The sequence below is a fragment of the Schistocerca gregaria genome, chromosome 6 (genome assembly GCF_023897955.1).
Source record: "Schistocerca gregaria isolate iqSchGreg1 chromosome 6, iqSchGreg1.2, whole genome shotgun sequence".
Lineage (NCBI taxonomy): Eukaryota > Metazoa > Arthropoda > Insecta > Orthoptera > Acrididae > Schistocerca > Schistocerca gregaria.
Genome location: NC_064925.1, coordinates 30,580,162 through 30,597,227, shown reverse-complemented (window position 1 = coordinate 30,597,227; position 17,066 = coordinate 30,580,162). Strand labels below are relative to the sequence as shown.

At 50.0% G+C, this 17,066-nt stretch overlaps 20 non-coding genes across 20 annotated transcripts; all 20 read right to left on the bottom strand.

The window, feature by feature from the left end:
• Positions 1 to 660: 660 nt before the first annotated feature.
• Positions 661 to 733, bottom strand: Trnaa-agc (transfer RNA alanine (anticodon AGC)). The gene has a single exon. It is a non-coding gene; the product is annotated as a tRNA-Ala (tRNA).
• A 413-nt stretch (positions 734 to 1,146) lies between these two features.
• Trnaa-ugc (transfer RNA alanine (anticodon UGC)) lies at positions 1,147 to 1,219 on the bottom strand. Its single transcript has one exon. It is a non-coding gene; the product is annotated as a tRNA-Ala (tRNA).
• A 1,006-nt stretch (positions 1,220 to 2,225) lies between these two features.
• Positions 2,226 to 2,298, bottom strand: Trnaa-agc (transfer RNA alanine (anticodon AGC)). Its single transcript has one exon. It is a non-coding gene; the product is annotated as a tRNA-Ala (tRNA).
• Positions 2,299 to 2,711: 413 nt separating this feature from the next.
• Positions 2,712 to 2,784, bottom strand: Trnaa-ugc (transfer RNA alanine (anticodon UGC)). Its single transcript has one exon. It is a non-coding gene; the product is annotated as a tRNA-Ala (tRNA).
• Positions 2,785 to 3,801: 1,017 nt separating this feature from the next.
• On the bottom strand, positions 3,802 to 3,874 carry Trnaa-agc (transfer RNA alanine (anticodon AGC)). The gene has a single exon. It is a non-coding gene; the product is annotated as a tRNA-Ala (tRNA).
• A 413-nt stretch (positions 3,875 to 4,287) lies between these two features.
• On the bottom strand, positions 4,288 to 4,360 carry Trnaa-ugc (transfer RNA alanine (anticodon UGC)). Its single transcript has one exon. It is a non-coding gene; the product is annotated as a tRNA-Ala (tRNA).
• Positions 4,361 to 5,366: 1,006 nt separating this feature from the next.
• Trnaa-agc (transfer RNA alanine (anticodon AGC)) lies at positions 5,367 to 5,439 on the bottom strand. Its single transcript has one exon. It is a non-coding gene; the product is annotated as a tRNA-Ala (tRNA).
• Positions 5,440 to 5,852: 413 nt separating this feature from the next.
• Positions 5,853 to 5,925, bottom strand: Trnaa-ugc (transfer RNA alanine (anticodon UGC)). The gene has a single exon. It is a non-coding gene; the product is annotated as a tRNA-Ala (tRNA).
• A 1,017-nt stretch (positions 5,926 to 6,942) lies between these two features.
• Positions 6,943 to 7,015, bottom strand: Trnaa-agc (transfer RNA alanine (anticodon AGC)). Its single transcript has one exon. It is a non-coding gene; the product is annotated as a tRNA-Ala (tRNA).
• Positions 7,016 to 7,428: 413 nt separating this feature from the next.
• Trnaa-ugc (transfer RNA alanine (anticodon UGC)) lies at positions 7,429 to 7,501 on the bottom strand. The gene has a single exon. It is a non-coding gene; the product is annotated as a tRNA-Ala (tRNA).
• Positions 7,502 to 10,083: 2,582 nt separating this feature from the next.
• On the bottom strand, positions 10,084 to 10,156 carry Trnaa-agc (transfer RNA alanine (anticodon AGC)). The gene has a single exon. It is a non-coding gene; the product is annotated as a tRNA-Ala (tRNA).
• A 413-nt stretch (positions 10,157 to 10,569) lies between these two features.
• On the bottom strand, positions 10,570 to 10,642 carry Trnaa-ugc (transfer RNA alanine (anticodon UGC)). Its single transcript has one exon. It is a non-coding gene; the product is annotated as a tRNA-Ala (tRNA).
• Positions 10,643 to 11,659: 1,017 nt separating this feature from the next.
• On the bottom strand, positions 11,660 to 11,732 carry Trnaa-agc (transfer RNA alanine (anticodon AGC)). The gene has a single exon. It is a non-coding gene; the product is annotated as a tRNA-Ala (tRNA).
• A 413-nt stretch (positions 11,733 to 12,145) lies between these two features.
• Trnaa-ugc (transfer RNA alanine (anticodon UGC)) lies at positions 12,146 to 12,218 on the bottom strand. The gene has a single exon. It is a non-coding gene; the product is annotated as a tRNA-Ala (tRNA).
• Positions 12,219 to 13,235: 1,017 nt separating this feature from the next.
• Trnaa-agc (transfer RNA alanine (anticodon AGC)) lies at positions 13,236 to 13,308 on the bottom strand. The gene has a single exon. It is a non-coding gene; the product is annotated as a tRNA-Ala (tRNA).
• Positions 13,309 to 13,721: 413 nt separating this feature from the next.
• On the bottom strand, positions 13,722 to 13,794 carry Trnaa-ugc (transfer RNA alanine (anticodon UGC)). Its single transcript has one exon. It is a non-coding gene; the product is annotated as a tRNA-Ala (tRNA).
• A 1,017-nt stretch (positions 13,795 to 14,811) lies between these two features.
• Trnaa-agc (transfer RNA alanine (anticodon AGC)) lies at positions 14,812 to 14,884 on the bottom strand. Its single transcript has one exon. It is a non-coding gene; the product is annotated as a tRNA-Ala (tRNA).
• Positions 14,885 to 15,297: 413 nt separating this feature from the next.
• Trnaa-ugc (transfer RNA alanine (anticodon UGC)) lies at positions 15,298 to 15,370 on the bottom strand. The gene has a single exon. It is a non-coding gene; the product is annotated as a tRNA-Ala (tRNA).
• A 1,006-nt stretch (positions 15,371 to 16,376) lies between these two features.
• Positions 16,377 to 16,449, bottom strand: Trnaa-agc (transfer RNA alanine (anticodon AGC)). The gene has a single exon. It is a non-coding gene; the product is annotated as a tRNA-Ala (tRNA).
• A 413-nt stretch (positions 16,450 to 16,862) lies between these two features.
• On the bottom strand, positions 16,863 to 16,935 carry Trnaa-ugc (transfer RNA alanine (anticodon UGC)). The gene has a single exon. It is a non-coding gene; the product is annotated as a tRNA-Ala (tRNA).
• Between the last annotated feature and the right edge of the window lie 131 nt (positions 16,936 to 17,066).

Genomic DNA, 17,066 nt, shown 5'->3' with positions numbered 1-17,066 from the left:
ACACTGGGCCACAACAAGTTTCCACGTCTCCATTGCACTGCGCAAACTACGAAACGCTCCCCAAACATGGCACTCGCCCATGCAGCCGACTTTTACGACTTTACACGACGCTTACGCAACGCTCACGCTAGTGACAGCCTCATTTATAGTTCGACGTCGCCCCAAAGCGAATGAGCACATTTCGCCTACGGCTTAGGCCGCCCTCCTAGTGTGGCTGCTCGGTGTCTGCAGGCAGCGAGGGGCTGCAAGCTTCCTGCGTTCGCACCTATGTCACCTGTGCTTGCTTGTCAGAGACAGACTATCGCAAAACATACAAATCACTCCATGAACTGATTGCTACGGCATCTGTTATCAGAAGTCACAACTAGCAACACCAGTAGCAGCCGACTGCACGCAAAGAATAGGAATGTGCAGTGGGATTTACGTGAACCCGGCGTAAGGCAGATCTTTCCGACGTAGGCTTAAGAATGTTATGGGAACACTTGTACTGTTTGTAAATTAAGTGTAGGAGTTGGAGGAGGGTGCTTCCTGCGCACGAATAACAGCTCGCTTGCCAATTGTGGATGCTAATCGTTCTCTTGTATCTGCCTAGACACATCTGCTGGCTGTGAATTACTCCACTTGCATGGCAAGGTGCGCATGTAGGGGTGTTAAAAATTCTGGAGGCGCTGGGTATCGATCCCAGTACCTCTCGCATGCTAAGCGAGCGCTCTACCATCTGAGCTACGCCCCCTCCATGATAAATTGTGCTACATACAGCAATATCAATGTAACAGACGCTTGCACTCCCATTATTCCGCAGACAAACACTACTCTCTATGTATCTGTGAGGGTGTCTTTCAGGTTTCGTGCATTCTGTATTGAATCGTAGTTGGCCACAATGGAAGTGGCACGCATCACGTCGAAAATAGAATTCGGACACCGCTCTGAGTAAGACGAACGTGTTGTCCACTCTCTAGACTTCAATGACGTTAAGCCGTGATACCTAAGACAGACCTGCACTCGATGACAGCCGGTCCCCACACATACATCTTGCTCTCCTTACGTCAGTATGCATCATACAAGTCTGTGACGCTGGCTTTGCAACATCTTGCGTGCTTTTAGGTTCGCCGCGATCAACACTTGGCATCCACTGACCACAAAACATGGAGGCGCCGGGGCTTGAACCCGGGACCTTTCACATGCAAAGCGAACGCTCTACCAACTGAGCTACGCCCCCATCCGCAACCAAACTGCGCTATTCTCCATTCCTTGAGACTCTGATGTGCACGGACACGATGCTTGGTTGGTTTGTAGCGCTGAAGGGACCAGAGTACAAAGGCGCGGACACGTTCATATACACAAGAGTTCCAAGTAGTTTCGATGCTCTGGCATTACGAATGCAAATTCCGTCTGTTTTTAACGTCTTAAATTGAAAGGGGGGTCACAAATTGCTCCGTTTTCACTCCTTGTCGACAATCACACAGCACCTGAGGTAACAAGCACATCTCGAGCCCCATTCTGCACTCCACTGTTCATGCAAACTCAGTGCCTCGCTCTTTGCTACTGTGTACCACTCTTGTCGTCCAACTGCAAAACACTGGGCCACAACAAGTTTCCACGTCTCCATTGCACTGCGCAAACTACGAAACGCTCCCCAAACATGGCACTCGCCCATGCAGCCGACTTTTACGACTTTACACGACGCTCACGCTAGTGACAGCCTCATTTATAGTTCGACGTCGCCCCAAAGCGAATGAGCACATTTCGCCTACGGCTTAGGCCGCCCTCCTAGTGTGGCTGCTCGGTGTCTGCAGGCAGCGAGGGGCTGCAAGCTTCCTGCGTTCGCACCTATGTCACCTGTGCTTGCTTGTCAGAGACAGACTATCGCAAAACATACAAATCACTCCATGAACTGATTGCTACGGCATCTGTTATCAGAAGTCACAACTAGCAACACCAGTAGCAGCCGACTGCACGCAAAGAATAGGAATGTGCAGTGGGATTTACGTGAACCCGGCGTAAGGCAGATCTTTCCGACGTAGGCTTAAGAATGTTATGGGAACACTTGTACTGTTTGTAAATTAAGTGTAGGAGTTGGAGGAGGGTGCTTCCTGCGCACGAATAACAGCTCGCTTGCCAATTGTGGATGCTAATCGTTCTCTTGTATCTGCCTAGACACATCTGCTGGCTGTGAATTACTCCACTTGCATGGCAAGGTGCGCATGTAGGGGTGTTAAAAATTCTGGAGGCGCTGGGTATCGATCCCAGTACCTCTCGCATGCTAAGCGAGCGCTCTACCATCTGAGCTACGCCCCCTCCATGATAAATTGTGCTACATACAGCAATATCAATGTAACAGACGCTTGCACTCCCATTATTCGGCAGACAAACACTACTCTCTATGTATCTGTGAGGGTGTCTTTCAGGTTTCGTGCATTCTGTATTGAATCGTAGTTGGCCACAATGGAAGTGGCACGCATCACGTCGAAAATAGAATTCGGACACCGCTCTGAGTAAGACGAACGTGTTGTCCACTCTCTAGACTTCAATGACGTTAAGCCGTGATACCTAAGACAGACCTGCACTCGATGACAGCCGGTCCCCACACATACATCTTGCTCTCCTTACGTCAGTATGCATCATACAAGTCTGTGACGCTGGCTTTGCAACATCTTGCGTGCTTTTAGGTTCGCCGCGATCAACACTTGGCATCCACTGACCACAAAACATGGAGGCGCCGCGGCTTGAACCCGGGACCTTTCACATGCAAAGCGAACGCTCTACCAACTGAGCTACGCCCCCATCCGCAACCAAACTGCGCTATTCTCCATTCCTTGAGACTCTGATGTGCACGGACACGATGCTTGGTTGGTTTGTAGCGCTGAAGGGACCAGAGTACAAAGGCGCGGACACGTTCATATACACAAGAGTTCCAAGTAGTTTCGATGCTCTGGCATTACGAATGCAAATTCCGTCTGTTTTTAACGTCTTAAATTGAAAGGGGGGTCACAAATTGCTCCGTTTTCACTCCTTGTCGACAATCACACAGCACCTGAGGTAACAAGCACATCTCGAGCCCCATTCTGCACTCCACTGTTCATGCAAACTCAGTGCCTCGCTCTTTGCTACTGTGTACCACTCTTGTCGTCCAACTGCAAAACACTGGGCCACAACAAGTTTCCACGTCTCCATTGCACTGCGCAAACTACGAAACGCTCCCCAAACATGGCACTCGCCCATGCAGCCGACTTTTACGACTTTACACGACGCTTACGCAACGCTCACGCTAGTGACAGCCTCATTTATAGTTCGACGTCGCCCCAAAGCGAATGAGCACATTTCGCCTACGGCTTAGGCCGCCCTCCTAGTGTGGCTGCTCGGTGTCTGCAGGCAGCGAGGGGCTGCAAGCTTCCTGCGTTCGCACCTATGTCACCTGTGCTTGCTTGTCAGAGACAGACTATCGCAAAACATACAAATCACTCCATGAACTGATTGCTACGGCATCTGTTATCAGAAGTCACAACTAGCAACACCAGTAGCAGCCGACTGCACGCAAAGAATAGGAATGTGCAGTGGGATTTACGTGAACCCGGCGTAAGGCAGATCTTTCCGACGTAGGCTTAAGAATGTTATGGGAACACTTGTACTGTTTGTAAATTAAGTGTAGGAGTTGGAGGAGGGTGCTTCCTGCGCACGAATAACAGCTCGCTTGCCAATTGTGGATGCTAATCGTTCTCTTGTATCTGCCTAGACACATCTGCTGGCTGTGAATTACTCCACTTGCATGGCAAGGTGCGCATGTAGGGGTGTTAAAAATTCTGGAGGCGCTGGGTATCGATCCCAGTACCTCTCGCATGCTAAGCGAGCGCTCTACCATCTGAGCTACGCCCCCTCCATGATAAATTGTGCTACATACAGCAATATCAATGTAACAGACGCTTGCACTCCCATTATTCCGCAGACAAACACTACTCTCTATGTATCTGTGAGGGTGTCTTTCAGGTTTCGTGCATTCTGTATTGAATCGTAGTTGGCCACAATGGAAGTGGCACGCATCACGTCGAAAATAGAATTCGGACACCGCTCTGAGTAAGACGAACGTGTTGTCCACTCTCTAGACTTCAATGACGTTAAGCCGTGATACCTAAGACAGACCTGCACTCGATGACAGCCGGTCCCCATACATACATCTTGCTCTCCTTACGTCAGTATGCATCATACAAGTCTGTGACGCTGGCTTTGCAACATCTTGCGTGCTTTTAGGTTCGCCGCGATCAACACTTGGCATCCACTGACCACAAAACATGGAGGCGCCGGGGCTTGAACCCGGGACCTTTCACATGCAAATCGAACGCTCTACCAACTGAGCTACGCCCCCATCCGCAACCAAACTGCGCTATTCTCCATTCCTTGAGACTCTGATGTGCACGGACACGATGCTTGGTTGGTTTGTAGCGCTGAAGGGACCAGAGTACAAAGGCGCGGACACGTTCATATACACAAGAGTTCCAAGTAGTTTCGATGCTCTGGCATTACGAATGCAAATTCCGTCTGTTTTTAACGTCTTAAATTGAAAGGGGGGTCACAAATTGCTCCGTTTTCACTCCTTGTCGACAATCACACAGCACCTGAGGTAACAAGCACATCTCGAACCCCATTCTGCACTCCACTGTTCATGCAAACTCAGTGCCTCGCTCTTTGCTACTGTGTACCACTCTTGTCGTCCAACTGCAAAACACTGGGCCACAACAAGTTTCCACGTCTCCATTGCACTGCGCAAACTACGAAACGCTCCCCAAACATGGCACTCGCCCATGCAGCCGACTTTTACGACTTTACACGACGCTCACGCTAGTGACAGCCTCATTTATAGTTCGACGTCGCCCCAAAGCGAATGAGCACATTTCGCCTACGGCTTAGGCCGCCCTCCTAGTGTGGCTGCTCGGTGTCTGCAGGCAGCGAGGGGCTGCAAGCTTCCTGCGTTCGCACCTATGTCACCTGTGCTTGCTTGTCAGAGACAGACTATCGCAAAACATACAAATCACTCCATGAACTGATTGCTACGGCATCTGTTATCAGAAGTCACAACTAGCAACACCAGTAGCAGCCGACTGCACGCAAAGAATAGGAATGTGCAGTGGGATTTACGTGAACCTGGCGTAAGGCAGATCTTTCCGACGTAGGCTTAAGAATGTTATGGGAACACTTGTACTGTTTGTAAATTAAGTGTAGGAGTTGGAGGAGGGTGCTTCCTGCGCACGAATAACAGCTCGCTTGCCAATTGTGGATGCTAATCGTTCTCTTGTATCTGCCTAGACACATCTGCTGGCTGCGAATTACTCCACTTGCATGGCAAGGTGCGCATGTAGGGGTGTTAAAAATTCTGGAGGCGCTGGGTATCGATCCCAGTACCTCTCGCATGCTAAGCGAGCGCTCTACCATCTGAGCTACGCCCCCTCCATGATAAATTGTGCTACATACAGCAATATCAATGTCACAGACGCTTGCACTCCCATTATTCCGCAGACAAACACTACTCTCTATGTATCTGTGAGGGTGTCTTTCAGGTTTCGTGCATTCTGTATTGAATCGTAGTTGGCCACAATGGAAGTGGCACGCATCACGTCGAAAATAGAATTCGGACACCGCTCTGAGTAAGACGAACGTGTTGTCCACTCTCTAGACTTCAATGACGTTAAGCCGTGATACCTAAGACAGACCTGCACTCGATGACAGCCGGTCCCCACACATACATCTTGCTCTCCTTACGTCAGTATGCATCATACAAGTCTGTGACGCTGGCTTTGCAACATCTTGCGTGCTTTTAGGTTCGCCGCGATCAACACTTGGCATCCACTGACCACAAAACATGGAGGCGCCGGGGCTTGAACCCGGGACCTTTCACATGCAAAGCGAACGCTCTACCAACTGAGCTACGCCCCCATCCGCAACCAAACTGCGCTATTCTCCATTCCTTGAGACTCTGATGTGCACGGACACGATGCTTGGTTGGTTTGTAGCGCTGAAGGGACCAGAGTACAAAGGCGCGGACACGTTCATATACACAAGAGTTCCAAGTAGTTTCGATGCTCTGGTATTACGAATGCAAATTCCGTCTGTTTTTAACGTCTTAAATTGAAAGGGGGGTCACAAATTGCTCCGTTATCACTCCTTGTCGACAATCACACAGCACCTGAGGTAACAAGCACATCTCGAGCCCCATTCTGCACTCCACTGTTCATGCAAACTCTGTGCCTCGCTCTTTGCTACTGTGTACCACTCTTGTCGTCCAACTGCAAAACACTGGGCCACAACAAGTTTCCACGTCTCCATTGAACTGCGCAAACTACGAAACGCTCCCCAAACATGGCACTCGCCCATGCAGCCGACTTTTACGACTTTACACGACGCTTACTCAACGCTCACGCTAGTGACAGCCTCATTTATAGTTCGACGTCGCCCCAAAGCGAATGAGCACATTTCGCCTACGGCTTAGGCCGCCCTCCTAGTGTGGCTGCTCGGTGTCTGCAGGCAGCGAGGGGCTGCAAGCTTCCTGCGTTCGCACCTATGTCACCTGTGCTTGCTTGTCAGAGACAGACTATCGCAAAACATACAAATCACTCCATGAACTGATTGCTACGGCATCTGTTATCAGAAGTCACAACTAGCAACACCAGTAGCAGCCGACTGCACGCAAAGAATAGGAATGTGCAGTGGGATTTACGTGAACCCGGCGTAAGGCAGATCTTTCCGACGTAGGCTTAAGAATGTTATGGGAACACTTGTACTGTTTGTAAATTAAGTGTAGGAGTTGGAGGAGGGTGCTTCCTGCGCACGAATAACAGCTCGCTTGCCAATTGTGGATGCTAATCGTTCTCTTGTATCTGCCTAGACACATCTGCTGGCTGTGAATTACTCCACTTGCATGGCAAGGTGCGCATGTAGGGGTGTTAAAAATTCTGGAGGCGCTGGGTATCGATCCCAGTACCTCTCGCATGCTAAGCGAGCGCTCTACCATCTGAGCTACGCCCCCTCCATGATAAATTGTGCTACATACAGCAATATCAATGTAACAGACGCTTGCACTCCCATTATTCCGCAGACAAACACTACTCTCTATGTATCTGTGAGGGTGTCTTTCAGGTTTCGTGCATTCTGTATTGAATCGTAGTTGGCCACAATGGAAGTGGCACGCATCACGTCGAAAATAGAATTCGGACACCGCTCTGAGTAAGACGAACGTGTTGTCCACTCTCTAGACTTCAATGACGTTAAGCCGTGATACCTAAGACAGACCTGCACTCGATGACAGCCGGTCCCCACACATACATCTTGCTCTCCTTACGTCAGTATGCATCATACAAGTCTGTGACGCTGGCTTTGCAACATCTTGCGTGCTTTTAGGTTCGCCGCGATCAACACTTGGCATCCACTGACCACAAAACATGGAGGCGCCGGGGCTTGAACCCGGGACCTTTCACATGCAAAGCGAACGCTCTACCAACTGAGCTACGCCCCCATCCGCAACCAAACTGCGCTATTCTCCATTCCTTGAGACTCTGATGTGCACGGACACGATGCTTGGTTGGTTTGTAGCGCTGAAGGGACCAGAGTACAAAGGCGCGGACACGTTCATATACACAAGAGTTCCAAGTAGTTTCGATGCTCTGGCATTACGAATGCAAATTCCGTCTGTTTTTAACGTCTTAAATTGAAAGGGGGGTCACAAATTGCTCCGTTTTCACTCCTTGTCGACAATCACACAGCACCTGAGGTAACAAGCACATCTCGAGCCCCATTCTGCACTCCACTGTTCATGCAAACTCAGTGCCTCGCTCTTTGCTACTGTGTACCACTCTTGTCGTCCAACTGCAAAACACTGGGCCACAACAAGTTTCCACGTCTCCATTGCACTGCGCAAACTACGAAACGCTCCCCAAACATGGCACTCGCCCATGCAGCCGACTTTTACGACTTTACACGACGCTTACGCAACGCTCACGCTAGTGACAGCCTCATTTATAGTTCGACGTCGCCCCAAAGCGAATGAGCACATTTCGCCTACGGCTTAGGCCGCCCTCCTAGTGTGGCTGCTCGGTGTCTGCAGGCAGCGAGGGGCTGCAAGCTTCCTGCGTTCGCACCTATGTCACCTGTGCTTGCTTGTCAGAGACAGACTATCGCAAAACATACAAATCACTCCATGAACTGATTGCTACGGCATCTGTTATCAGAAGTCACAACTAGCAACACCAGTAGCAGCCGACTGCACGCAAAGAATAGGAATGTGCAGTGGGATTTACGTGAACCCGGCGTAAGGCAGATCTTTCCGACGACACTAGATCGCGTGTTGAACACTTGTACTGTTTGTAAATTAAGTGTAGGAGTTGGAGGAGGGGTGCTTCCTGCGCACGAATAACAGCTCGCTTGCCAATTGTGGATGCTAATCGTTCTCTTGTATCTGCCTAGACACATCTGCTGGCTGTGAATTACTCCACTTGCATGGCAAGGTGCGCATGTAGGGGTGTTAAAAATTCTGGAGGCGCTGGTATCGATCCCAGTACCTCTCGCATGACTAAGCGAGCGCTCTACCATCTGAGCTACGCCCCCTCCATGATAAATTGTGCTACATACAGCATATATCAATGTCACAGACGCTTGCACTCCCATTATTCCGCAGACAAACACTACTCTCTATGTATCTGTGAGGGTGTCTTTCAGGTTTCGTGCATTCTGTATTGAATCGTAGTTGGCCACAATTGGAAGTGGCACGCATCACGTCGAAAATAGAATTCGGACACCGCTCTGAGTAAGACGAACGTGTTGTCCACTCTCTAGACTTCAATGACGTTAAGCCGTGATACCTAAGACAGACCTGCACTCGATGACAGCCGGTCCCCACACATACATCTTGCTCTCCTTACGTCAGTATGCATCATACAAGTCTGTGACGCTGGCTTTGCAACATCTTGCGTGCTTTTAGGTTCGCCGCGATCAACACTTGGCATCCACTGACCACAAAACATGGAGGCGCCGGGGCTTGAACCCGGGACCTTCCACATGCAAAGCGAACGCTCTACCAACTGAGCTACGCCCCGATCCGCAACCAAACTGCGCTATTCTCCATTCCTTGAGACTCTGATGTGCACGGACACGATGCTTGGTTGGTTTGTAGCGCTGAAGGGACCAGAGTACAAAGGCGCGGACACGTTCATATACACAAGAGTTCCAAGTAGTTTCGATGCTCTGGCATTACGAATGCAAATTCCGTCTGTTTTTAACGTCTTAAATTGAAAGGGGGGTCACAAATTGCTCCGTTTTCACTCCTTGTCGACAATCACACAGCACCTGAGGTAACAAGCACATCTCGAGCCCCATTCTGCACTCCACTGTTCATGCAAACTCAGTGCCTCGCTCTTTGCTACTGTGTACCACTCTTGTCGTCCAACTGCAAAACACTGGGCCACAACAAGTTTCCACGTCTCCATTGCACTGCGCAAACTACGAAACGCTCCCCAAACATGGCACTCGCCCATGCAGCCGACTTTTACGACTTTACACGACGCTCACGCTAGTGACAGCCTCATTTATAGTTCGACGTCGCCCCAAAGCGAATGAGCACATTTCGCCTACGGCTTAGGCCGCCCTCCTAGTGTGGCTGCTCGGTGTCTGCAGGCAGCGAGGGGCTGCAAGCTTCCTGCGTTCGCACCTATGTCACCTGTGCTTGCTTGTCAGAGACAGACTATCGCAAAACATACAAATCACTCCATGAACTGATTGCTACGGCATCTGTTATCAGAAGTCACAACTAGCAACACCAGTAGCAGCCGACTGCACGCAAAGAATAGGAATGTGCAGTGGGATTTACGTGAACCCGGCGTAAGGCAGATCTTTCCGACGTAGGCTTAAGAATGTTATGGGAACACTTGTACTGTTTGTAAATTAAGTGTAGGAGTTGGAGGAGGGTGCTTCCTGCGCACGAATAACAGCTCGCTTGCCAATTGTGGATGCTAATCGTTCTCTTGTATCTGCCTAGACACATCTGCTGGCTGTGAATTACTCCACTTGCATGGCAAGGTGCGCATGTAGGGGTGTTAAAAATTCTGGAGGCGCTGGGTATCGATCCCAGTACCTCTCGCATGCTAAGCGAGCGCTCTACCATCTGAGCTACGCCCCCTCCATGATAAATTGTGCTACATACAGCAATATCAATGTAACAGACGCTTGCACTCCCATTATTCCGCAGACAAACACTACTCTCTATGTATCTGTGAGGGTGTCTTTCAGGTTTCGTGCATTCTGTATTGAATCGTAGTTGGCCACAATGGAAGTGGCACGCATCACGTCGAAAATAGAATTCGGACACCGCTCTGAGTAAGACGAACGTGTTGTCCACTCTCTAGACTTCAATGACGTTAAGCCGTGATACCTAAGACAGACCTGCACTCGATGACAGCCGGTCCCCACACATACATCTTGCTCTCCTTACGTCAGTATGCATCATACAAGTCTGTGACGCTGGCTTTGCAACATCTTGCGTGCTTTTAGGTTCGCCGCGATCAACACTTGGCATCCACTGACCACAAAACATGGAGGCGCCGGGGCTTGAACCCGGGACCTTTCACATGCAAAGCGAACGCTCTACCAACTGAGCTACGCCCCCATCCGCAACCAAACTGCGCTATTCTCCATTCCTTGAGACTCTGATGTGCACGGACACGATGCTTGGTTGGTTTGTAGCGCTGAAGGGACCAGAGTACAAAGGCGCGGACACGTTCATATACACAAGAGTTCCAAGTAGTTTCGATGCTCTGGCATTACGAATGCAAATTCCGTCTGTTTTTAACGTCTTAAATTGAAAGGGGGGTCACAAATTGCTCCGTTTTCACTCCTTGTCGACAATCACACAGCACCTGAGGTAACAAGCACATCTCGAGCCCCATTCTGCACTCCACTGTTCATGCAAACTCAGTGCCTCGCTCTTTGCTACTGTGTACCACTCTTGTCGTCCAACTGCAAAACACTGGGCCACAACAAGTTTCCACGTCTCCATTGCACTGCGCAAACTACGAAACGCTCCCCAAACATGGCACTCGCCCATGCAGCCGACTTTTACGACTTTACACGACGATCACGCAACGCTCACGCTAGTGACAGCCTCATTTATAGTTCGACGTCGCCCCAAAGCGAATGAGCACATTTCGCCTACAGCTTAGGCCGCCCTCCTAGTGTGGCTGCTCGGTGTCTGCAGGCAGCGAGGGGCTGCAAGCTTCCTGCGTTCGCACCTATGTCACCTGTGCTTGCTTGTCAGAGACAGACTATCGCAAAACATACAAATCACTCCATGAACTGATTGCTACGGCATCTGTTATCAGAAGTCACAACTAGCAACACCAGTAGCAGCCGACTGCACGCAAAGAATAGGAATGTGCAGTGGGATTTACGTGAACCTGGCGTAAGGCAGATCTTTCCGACGTAGGCTTAAGAATGTTATGGGAACACTTGTACTGTTTGTAAATTAAGTGTAGGAGTTGGAGGAGGGTGCTTCCTGCGCACGAATAACAGCTCGCTTGCCAATTGTGGATGCTAATCGTTCTCTTGTATCTGCCTAGACACATCTGCTGGCTGTGAATTACTCCACTTGCATGGCAAGGTGCGCATGTAGGGGTGTTAAAAATTCTGGAGGCGCTGGGTATCGATCCCAGTACCTCTCGCATGCTAAGCGAGCGCTCTACCATCTGAGCTACGCCCCCTCCATGATAAATTGTGCTACATACAGCAATATCAATGTCACAGACGCTTGCACTCCCATTATTCCGCAGACAAACACTACTCTCTATGTATCTGTGAGGGTGTCTTTCAGGTTTCGTGCATTCTGTATTGAATCGTAGTTGGCCACAATGGAAGTGGCACGCATCACGTCGAAAATAGAATTCGGACACCGCTCTGAGTAAGACGAACGTGTTGTCCACTCTCTAGACTTCAATGACGTTAAGCCGTGATACCTAAGACAGACCTGCACTCGATGACAGCCGGTCCCCACACATACATCTTGCTCTCCTTACGTCAGTATGCATCATACAAGTCTGTGACGCTGGCTTTGCAACATCTTGCGTGCTTTTAGGTTCGCCGCGATCAACACTTGGCATCCACTGACCACAAAACATGGAGGCGCCAGGGCTTGAACCCGGGACCTTTCACATGCAAATCGAACGCTCTACCAACTGAGCTACGCCCCCATCCGCGACCAAAGTGCGCTATTCTCCATTCCTTGAGACTCTGATGTGCACGGACACGATGCTTGGTTGGTTTGTAGCGCTGAAGGGACCAGAGTACAAAGGCGCGGACACGTTCATATACACAAGAGTTCCAAGTAGTTTCGATGCTCTGGTATTACGAATGCAAATTCCGTCTGTTTTTAACGTCTTAAATTGAAAGGGGGGTCACAAATTGCTCCGTTTTCACTCCTTGTCGACAATCACACAGCACCTGAGGTAACAAGCACATCTCGAGCCCCATTCTGCACTCCACTGTTCATGCACACTCAGTGCCTCGCTCTTTGCTACTGTGTACCACTCTTGTCGTCCAACTGCAAAACACTGGGCCACAACAAGTTTCCACGTCTCCATTGCACTGCGCAAACTACGAAACGCTCCCCAAACATGGCACTCGCCCATGCAGCCGACTTTTACGACTTTACACGACGATCACGCAACGCTCACGCTAGTGACAGCCTCATTTATAGTTCGACGTCGCCCCAAAGCGAATGAGCACATTTCGCCTACGGCTTAGGCCGCCCTCCTAGTGTGGCTGCTCGGTGTCTGCAGGCAGCGAGGGGCTGCAAGCTTCCTGCGTTCGCACCTATGTCACCTGTGCTTGCTTGTCAGAGACAGACTATCGCAAAACATACAAATCACTCCATGAACTGATTGCTACGGCATCTGTTATCAGAAGTCACAACTAGCAACACCAGTAGCAGCCGACTGCACGCAAAGAATAGGAATGTGCAGTGGGATTTACGTGAACCTGGCGTAAGGCAGATCTTTCCGACGTAGGCTTAAGAATGTTATGGGAACACTTGTACTGTTTGTAAATTAAGTGTAGGAGTTGGAGGAGGGTGCTTCCTGCGCACGAATAACAGCTCGCTTGCCAATTGTGGATGCTAATCGTTCTCTTGTATCTGCCTAGACACATCTGCTGGCTGTGAATTACTCCACTTGCATGGCAAGGTGCGCATGTAGGGGTGTTAAAAATTCTGGAGGCGCTGGGTATCGATCCCAGTACCTCTCGCATGCTAAGCGAGCGCTCTACCATCTGAGCTACGCCCCCTCCATGATAAATTGTGCTACATACAGCAATATCAATGTCACAGACGCTTGCACTCCCATTATTCCGCAGACAAACACTACTCTCTATGTATCTGTGAGGGTGTCTTTCAGGTTTCGTGCATTCTGTATTGAATCGTAGTTGGCCACAATGGAAGTGGCACGCATCACGTCGAAAATAGAATTCGGACACCGCTCTGAGTAAGACGAACGTGTTGTCCACTCTCTAGACTTCAATGACGTTAAGCCGTGATACCTAAGACAGACCTGCACTCGATGACAGCCGGTCCCCACACATACATCTTGCTCTCCTTACGTCAGTATGCATCATACAAGTCTGTGACGCTGGCTTTGCAACATCTTGCGTGCTTTTAGGTTCGCCGCGATCAACACTTGGCATCCACTGACCACAAAACATGGAGGCGCCGGGGCTTGAACCCGGGACCTTTCACATGCAAAGCGAACGCTCTACCAACTGAGCTACGCCCCCATCCGCGACCAAACTGCGCTATTCTCCATTCCTTGAGACTCTGATGTGCACGGACACGATGCTTGGTTGGTTTGTAGCGCTGAAGGGACCAGAGTACAAAGGCGCGGACACGTTCATATACACAAGAGTTCCAAGTAGTTTCGATGCTCTGGTATTACGAATGCAAATTCCGTCTGTTTTTAACGTCTTAAATTGAAAGGGGGGTCACAAATTGCTCCGTTTTCACTCCTTGTCGACAATCACACAGCACCTGAGGTAACAAGCACATCTCGAGCCCCATTCTGCACTCCACTGTTCATGCAAACTCAGTGCCTCGCTCTTTGCTACTGTGTACCACTCTTGTCGTCCAACTGCAAAACACTGGGCCACAACAAGTTTCCACGTCTCCATTGCACTGCGCAAACTACGAAACGCTCCCCAAACATGGCACTCGCCCATGCAGCCGACTTTTACGACTTTACACGACGATCACGCAACGCTCACGCTAGTGACAGCCTCATTTATAGTTCGACGTCGCCCCAAAGCGAATGAGCACATTTCGCCTACAGCTTAGGCCGCCCTCCTAGTGTGGCTGCTCGGTGTCTGCAGGCAGCGAGGGGCTGCAAGCTTCCTGCGTTCGCACCTATGTCACCTGTGCTTGCTTGTCAGAGACAGACTATCGCAAAACATACAAATCACTCCATGAACTGATTGCTACGGCATCTGTTATCAGAAGTCACAACTAGCAACACCAGTAGCAGCCGACTGCACGCAAAGAATAGGAATGTGCAGTGGGATTTACGTGAACCTGGCGTAAGGCAGATCTTTCCGACGTAGGCTTAAGAATGTTATGGGAACACTTGTACTGTTTGTAAATTAAGTGTAGGAGTTGGAGGAGGGTGCTTCCTGCGCACGAATAACAGCTCGCTTGCCAATTGTGGATGCTAATCGTTCTCTTGTATCTGCCTAGACACATCTGCTGGCTGTGAATTACTCCACTTGCATGGCAAGGTGCGCATGTAGGGGTGTTAAAAATTCTGGAGGCGCTGGGTATCGATCCCAGTACCTCTCGCATGCTAAGCGAGCGCTCTACCATCTGAGCTACGCCCCCTCCATGATAAATTGTGCTACATACAGCAATATCAATGTCACAGACGCTTGCACTCCCATTATTCCGCAGACAAACACTACTCTCTATGTATCTGTGAGGGTGTCTTTCAGGTTTCGTGCATTCTGTATTGAATCGTAGTTGGCCACAATGGAAGTGGCACGCATCACGTCGAAAATAGAATTCGGACACCGCTCTGAGTAAGACGAACGTGTTGTCCACTCTCTAGACTTCAATGACGTTAAGCCGTGATACCTAAGACAGACCTGCACTCGATGACAGCCGGTCCCCACACATACATCTTGCTCTCCTTACGTCAGTATGCATCATACAAGTCTGTGACGCTGGCTTTGCAACATCTTGCGTGCTTTTAGGTTCGCCGCGATCAACACTTGGCATCCACTGACCACAAAACATGGAGGCGCCGGGGCTTGAACCCGGGACCTTTCACATGCAAAGCGAACGCTCTACCAACTGAGCTACGCCCCCATCCGCGACCAAACTGTGCTATTCTCCATTCCTTGAGACTCTGATGTGCACGGACACGATGCTTGGTTGGTTTGTAGCGCTGAAGGGACCAGAGTACAAAGGCGCGGACACGTTCATATACACAAGAGTTCCAAGTAGTTTCGATGCTCTGGTATTACGAATGCAAATTCCGTCTGTTTTTAACGTCTTAAATTGAAAGGGGGGTCACAAATTGCTCCGTTTTCACTCCTTGTCGACAATCACACAGCACCTGAGGTAACAAGCACATCTCGAGCCCCATTCTGCACTCCACTGTTCATGCAAACTCAGTGCCTCGCTCTTTGCTACTGTGTACCACTCTTGTCGTCCAACTGCAAAACACTGGGCCACAACAAGTTTCCACGTCTCCATTGCACTGCGCAAACTACGAAACGCTCCCCAAACATGGCACTCGCCCATGCAGCCGACTTTTACGACTTCACGCAACGCTCACGCTAGTGACAGCCTCATTTATAGTTCGACGTCGCCCCAAAGCGAATGAGCACATTTCGCCTACAGCTTAGGCCGCCCTCCTAGTGTGGCTGCTCGGTGTCTGCAGGCAGCGAGGGGCTGCAAGCTTCCTGCGTTCGCACCTATGTCACCTGTGCTTGCTTGTCAGAGACAGACTATCGCAAAACATACAAATCACTCCATGAACTGATTGCTACGGCATCTGTTATAAGAAGTCACAACTAGCAACACCAGTAGCAGCCGACTGCACGCAAAGAATAGGAATGTGCAGTGGGATTTACGTGAACCTGGCGTAAGGCAGATCTTTCCGACGTAGGCTTAAGAATGTTATGGGAACACTTGTACTGTTTGTAAATTAAGTGTAGGAGTTGGAGGAGGGTGCTTCCTGCGCACGAATAACAGCTCGCTTGCCAATTGTGGATGCTAATCGTTCTCTTGTATCTGCCTAGACACATCTGCTGGCTGTGAATTACTCCACTTGCATGGCAAGGTGCGCATGTAGGGGTGTTAAAAATTCTGGAGGCGCTGGGTATCGATCCCAGTACCTCTCGCATGCTAAGCGAGCGCTCTACCATCTGAGCTACGCCCCCTCCATGATAAATTGTGCTACATACAGCAATATCAATGTCACAGACGCTTGCACTCCCATTATTCCGCAGACAAACACTACTCTCTATGTATCTGTGAGGGTGTCTTTCAGGTTTCGTGCATTCTGTATTGAATCGTAGTTGGCCACAATGGAAGTGGCACGCATCACGTCGAAAATAGATTTCGGACACCGCTCTGAGTAAGACGAACGTGTTGTCCACTCTCTAGACTTCAATGACGTTAAGCCGTGATACCTAAGACAGACCTGCACTCGATGACAGCCGGTCCCCACACATACATCTTGCTCTCCTTACGTCAGTATGCATCATACAAGTCTGTGATGCTGGCTTTGCAACATCTTGCGTGCTTTTAGGTTCGCCGCGATCAACACTTGGCATCCACTGACCACAAAACATGGAGGCGCCGGGGCTTGAACCCGGGACCCTTCACATGCAAAGCGAACGCTCTACCAACTGAGCTACGCCCCCATCCGCGACCAAACTGCGCTATTCTCCATTCCTTGAGACTCTGATGTGCACGGACACGATGCTTGGTTGGTTTGTAGCGCTGAAGGGACCAGAGTACAAAGGCGCGGACACGTTCATATACACAAGAGTTC